General features: G+C 51.8%; 1 long non-coding RNA gene across 1 annotated transcript; it reads right to left on the minus strand.

Annotated features, from left to right (window-relative positions):
* Positions 1–1440: 1440 nt before the first annotated feature.
* Positions 1441–3591, minus strand: LOC135420598 (uncharacterized). The gene is made up of 2 exons (XR_010433623.1): positions 3418–3591; positions 1441–1603 (listed from the first exon to the last, which is right to left on the minus strand). It is a non-coding gene; the product is annotated as an uncharacterized LOC135420598 (long non-coding RNA).
* Positions 3592–6231: the final 2640 nt, after the last annotated feature.

Consider the following 6231-nt stretch of genomic DNA (forward strand, 5'->3'; position numbering starts at 1 on the left):
TTACACGTGGGCAAGCGCCAGCCAGACTTTGCTCCTGATGAACACGAAAGCTCTCCACAAAGCCTGCCAAAACCCAGAGTGGGAAAAGGACAGAAGGCCGCCAGGGGAATGCGCATCAACAAGTTTTATGGAAATCCTCAGTCTCCGCGTTTCGATGAATCTCCAGAGCTACTGCAGGACTGGGGGGCTGGGTGGGACCAACCCCCCCGTGCAGCTGGACTTCGTGCTCCCAACACTGCTCCAAAGAAACGAGGGGGGTTGTGTTTTCTTTCCTTCCAAAGGGTGGTAGGACACAACTGCTTCTTTCTCCAGCTTTGCCAGCGTCAAAAATCCCCCCGAGTGGGAATTCTGCAGTTGCACCTCTACCTGTGTGGTGGGTGGGGCAGCACCCCATGGGGGTGTCCCTCCTGGGTTGTCTGCAGTCTGCAAACCTGGGGTTGGTGTCACTGCCCTTGCAGTGATGCCAAGTGCTCCCTGGTCCCATATTTCCCGTGGTTCTGCCGCCCTGCCTGCCCACAGGCATTACCTGTGGGGATGCAGCTATAGCTGCATCCTTTATCCATGCAGGTGGGTATTCAGGACCAATATATTGGCTTGTTCTAACTGATTTTGATCCCAGCCACACATACATCCCCTGCAGGAGGTGTCTATAGACACGCCCAGATGAGAGCTACTGCTTCCCTGGTTTTCTTCTGCAAGAAAGTCCATGGAAAATTTGGGAAAACAGGGAAAAAAAATCTGATTTTTGGAAGTTTTCCAGCATTGACGGGACTGCTCCTGACAGGATGGCTCCATCAAAACCTCCCCAACCCTTTCCCCTACTCCTCTTCAGTCATCTCGGGTGTTGGTGAGGGCCTGGTGGGAAGAGCACCTGGATGTGGCCGTGCTGGGAGCCTATTAAACAGTTTTCCTCAAAAAGAAAAATGAAGCAGAAGCCATTTTCAGCTGGCAGGAGCAAGGAGAAACTCAGAGCAAGTCTGAGGCCACCATGGCCCAGCACCTGCAAGCAAATATATCACATAATCCCACTCCTAAATGGATTAAATTCCTTCTTAAAGCCAGATGGCCCCTGGCTGTCCTCAAAATCCCTCCAGAAACTCTCCTGACAGCCAAAACCCTTCCGCTAATTTTTTAAGCGCCTCCACCCTAATTGGCTGTGCAGCTCATTGCTGTGACTGTGCAGCTCGTTTCATCTGCAGAAACAACAAACACGGGCAGGATTCGGCTCCTTACAACTGCAAAGCTGCTTTATGGCCCATAAAGGAAGAGATTACCACTTAACATCACAAACACGCCTCGAAGAAGCCTCCAATTTTGTGCTTTCCACCGCGCTCGCGGGTTTTAAAAGCTCCTTTTCCCCCCTCGCTCTAAATCAGAGCTAAAGTTTCCCCTGTGCGTGTCGGCTACACTTCGGCACAATTGAAAATATAGAGTTTGGGATTGTTCTTATTTCCACAGTAGCTCTTGTGAGTCAACAAAAACAGGGTTGGAAACGCCACGTGCACGGCGAGGAGTTCGGCTCTGGGCGGCTGGAAGGGCGGCCGACGGCGGCGCGTCCGTGAGCGTCCTCTGCCTTTCTGCACCTGCCTTTCTATTCCTGCACCTACCCAGGAAGAGCGCGATGATTACTAATTAAAATAATTAAGAGATTAATCAGAGCAGGGCAACTGCTGTATCCCGAGTGCCCTCGTTTGAAGACGCTGGAGCTGCAGCTCCAGGCGTAGAGCAGAGCCCTTCCCTAAATGTTCCATGCTTGCACCCTGTTTCCAGGATAACTAAGGAGAAGGAAGCAAAAAATCAAGCAAATTTTAAGATTTGTGTGGTTTCTGGCTTTTAATCCACATTAAAACATTCTGTCTGGAGCCACAAGACATGGATGGGGGCCCCAAACCCATCTCAGCCCCCAGAGCCATGGGAAATGAATGGGACATCAAACAAGCCCTGGAGCAACAGGACATGGATGGGGACCTCAAAGTCCATCCCAAAGCTGGAGCCCCAGGGCATGTATGGAGACCCCAAGCCCATTGCAAGCTCTGAAGCCACAGGACATGGATGAGACCCCCAAGCACACCCCAGCCCTGGAGCCATGGGGACCTAAAACACATCCCAGTCCCTGAGCCACAGGACATGCATGGGGACCCCAAAGCCATCCCAAGCCACAGGGCATAGCCAGGAGCAACATCAGCTGTTGCAGGGTTCCCTTTTCTTTGCTGACCCTCCTTTTCTCTGCACCCCCAGGACAGCCCCTGTTGTACTTTTCCTCCTCCTCCCCCCCACTGTTTTGCTGTCTGCTAATTCCCATTTTAAGTGCCAACAGCATCCTTCTCAACAAACCTGGAGCATTTTGGGATCTGCAGTGGCCCTAGAACCTGCCTCAGTGCCCTGGGAGCCCACCTGGGACCAGCAAGGTCTCAGAGCAAACCCCAGGGCACCTCTGCTTCCCACAGCCAGGCCACCTTAGTGACCACACCATTCCTCCCCAGTTTCTTTTTCCTATAATTAAATCAGAGTTTTCCAACAGGGAAAGAAAAGCAACCCAATGTTTTCTGTGGAGAAGTCTTTCCCCCCCAGCACAAGCCTTGGGCAGATTATCTCCTCCAGGCCCAGGATCTGTAACAGCCCTTCCAACAACTCCTATTAAAGCACAGAACCTTCTCCATCAGCCCTCTCCCACATCGTCCATCCATCAAGCTGCACTTTGCCTTGAAATGAAAGGAAATTCAGTTTATTTGATCCTCACACTCTCGAGGAGCAATTTCACAACAGCTGGCAACAAGGATTTATCCCTTGTCCAGAAAAAAAAAAAAGGCACAACCCCTCGTAGCAGCACCAAGGGATTTTTCTGAATGGGAAGGAAATAAAAACAAGCTGAAATTATTCCTGCAAAGGGGAGGGAGGTGGGAATAATACCTTGTTCTGCTCTTGGCACGTTGCTTTGATCTTTACTTTGTAGTTACCATAGTGACAAATAAAAAAGGCATAGGTGGAATAAATTGATGGAAGTTGATGGTGCCCTATATATGTTTCTCCAGCACACACAGCGTATGCTGGGCTCAGCTCTACGGCTCACAGGGAGTATTTACACCCTGCCTCACCTCAAGTGATATTTGGGCATGTCCCAGACACAAAAAGCTTCATCACTGGCGTGCTGTGGTCTGGAGGAAGGAGCAGAGTGTTTGTCCTGTCAGCAAAATCAAGTGGTAACACTGCAGCTTGGAGATGGACCATCACCCTCCTCCCCTGGGATGGTGCTGAGGATGAGGCAGTAAAAGGGATATAAATCAGCAGAGGGAGGGGGTGCAGCCTGCAGCAAGAATATCTCCATCATCCAACAAACCTTTTTTCCAGCTGCTCTGATGCCTGTACTAGGCTAAAAAAAAAAAAAATAAATCAAAATGTGTGAAGTGATTTTCTTACTGTGAAATTCCGTCCCCAGTTGTGTTGCTTTGCCCCGGATCGTTCACTCCAAGGATCAAACTTTAGGACGGAAAGTTGCTGCCAGTTCCAAAAAAGCCTGACGTTTCAGGGGGTTCCATTTCTCCTAGAAAACACCCAAAAAACATTGTCCAAGTCAGTTCCTACTGGTTAGACAGGATTTTAGCCTCAACCTTCATCCCAGCCACTTGAATTGGAGTGACCTAACCTGGAGGTACCTGGTTTTTTTCCCCCAACTGCCCTCTACCAATGCCTTAATACTTGTTTTTATACTAAAAGAGGAGCAAAACCCTATTAGCATTGATTCCTCTCTCACAGAGAGGTTCATTGCAGGTTGGGATGACTCAAACCATTCCCCAGGATAAACTGGGATGTGGTCCTGTGCCAGGGCAGCCCCTCAGACTGGCTGGCCCCTGTCTCATGGAGCGAGGGCTGGCTGCAAGAAGCAACGTGATGCTGCCACGGGCTCTGATCATCCTGATTTTCCCGTGTACGTTCATTTGGAAATGACTAATTCTTCTGTTCAGACCAAATATTTGAAGGCTCTGATCCCAAGCAGCCGCATAAAGGAGCAGAGCAAACAGGGATGATGCCAATCCCCCATACACGGAATATAATACAGTGAAAATCAGAGGAGCAGGGCCAGTATCTGCCCAGTGGAGGAGCTCGGGGGGCTGAAAAAGAGCCATGACAAAAGGAATTACCACCTGGAGGGACGAGGCAAAGGCTGCACAGGGGGGACCCTGGAGAAGAGGAGACTGAGGGGAGACCTCCTTGCAGTTACAGCTTCCTCATGAGGGGAGGAGGAGGGGCAGGCACTGATCTCTGCTCTGTGGGGATCAGTGACAGGATCCGAGGGAATGGCCTGAAGTTGTGTCAGGGCAGGTTTGGGTTGGATATGAGGAAAAGGTTCTTCCCCCAGAGGGTGGTCGGGCACTGAACAGGCTCCCCAGGGCTGTGGGCACAGCACCAAGGCTGCCAGAGCTCAAGGAGCACTTGGACAATGCTCTCAGGGACAGGGTGGGATTGTTGGGGTGTCTGTGCAGGGCCAGGAGTTGGACCAGATGATCCAACCCTTGTGAGTCCCTTCCGACTCAGCAGCCTCCGTGACCCTGCGTCGTTGCACCCATCTGGCAGACAGGGAGGCGAGGAAAAAACCCGGATACCGCCTTCCAAAGGCCACAGGAGACCCCAAGAGCTCCTGAGCACCCTTCAAACCCACGAGGACGGCGCCGTGCTCGAGAGGAACAACCAGCCCCGGGCTCTGCCAGGCCCTGCCTTGCTCCGGCGCTGTTGACACACGGCTCCCGAGTCAATCCGTGCACGACTAATGCGCCACATCTGCTGTGTGTTTTGCTCGGCGTTTGTTTGCTTTAGCTCCGTGGAATCTCTTCCCGCGCTCCGTGCTAAGCTCTAATGATGTGCGGCGGCTGCTGTCGTCGCGCCATTACGCCGGGATAATCTTTGGACAATTATTTGCTGGATTCGCCCCCGTCGCTGGATGGAGCGGCGCCTTTGCCAGCTGTCAGTTGGACGTCCCTCCGAACCGAAGCCAGAGCGCGGGAAACCAGCCTGGCAGTAAATTGGGAGCTGCCAATGCCAGAAGCGTCCCCGGGAAGCGTCTCTGGCTTCGGAGGATCGTTAGCGATTCGCTGTGGGTGGGGTGAGGTGTGTCCTGGGGCGACAGGTGAATCCTACGGGTGATGGGAGAGGCTGAATCCAAAGATGGGTCCCTGGTCCCTGCACCCTTCGTTCCCAAAGATGCCATTTCTTCCCCAGATATCATTTCAAACTTTCTTTTCCCTTAACTCCCAGGAAAAGCAGCGCTATTCTAAGCCACACTCATACAAGAAGAGGCAACAAGAAGTCACAGGTTGATTCCTCACTATGATGTCTCCTACATTCCCCAGCCCCCCATTCCATTCTCCACCCTCCCATACTTGTGGGGCTCTCCACATGGACGAGAGAGCTCATAAATCCAAAATAAATTGCCCCAGCAGAGGGAAAAACCCACGGAGCTGGTAGGTTGGAGAGTCTGAGCTCTGGGTCAAGCTCATGTGGGGGCAATTATCCAGCAGAGCTCCGAGAGGAGCCTTTCAGGAGGGGAACGGGTGCTTCTGTACCAGGGAGGGCTGGGGAGGTGGCTTGGGCCCCTATGTTTAAAGCTTTTAGTCTCAAAGACACACACAAAAAAGGACTCTTTTTGATGCTCATTATTATTTTAAAACAAACCCTCAGAAGCTAAATCGACTTGGGGGATCCTCCTGGAACCTCTCAGAGGTAACTCAGTTGCAGATCAAAACACCTCATACTTTACCCGGAGCTTTCATCTCCCCGTGCTGCCTCTGCCGTTGCTGTAATTAGAGACAGAGGTCCTTTTGTCTCCAGCTATCCCTTCCCTTCCCCTCTCCCTTCCAGGAGATACTGACTCCATTTGATTTTTGATGACAAGCCTTTTTTTGTTGTTTAACACTCCTGCTCCTGCCCGCCCTAAAACACCTGGGTTTGTGTCGTCACAGCATTTTTGCAGCATCCTCCTCCCTGCATCACTGATGTTGTTGCACATCAGGTGTTAAATACACTCTCCCAGCCCATCCACGGGGGTGCTGAGGGCTCCTTGGGTCCATAACCAGCTGCTTCTGTTTAGTGACGCCCACCCAGACTGGGAGCAAGCACAGCCAGCATTAGGACCTGGGATTTCTGTCATTCCTCCTCTTTTAGCAGGATTTTACCTTCCACTCCTCATCTCCAGGTCAGCAAGGAGAGAGGAGACACTTCTCATGCAGCCCTGGAGCC

The sequence above is a fragment of the Pseudopipra pipra genome, chromosome 12 (genome assembly GCF_036250125.1).
Source record: "Pseudopipra pipra isolate bDixPip1 chromosome 12, bDixPip1.hap1, whole genome shotgun sequence".
Classification (NCBI taxonomy): Eukaryota; Metazoa; Chordata; class Aves; order Passeriformes; family Pipridae; genus Pseudopipra; species Pseudopipra pipra.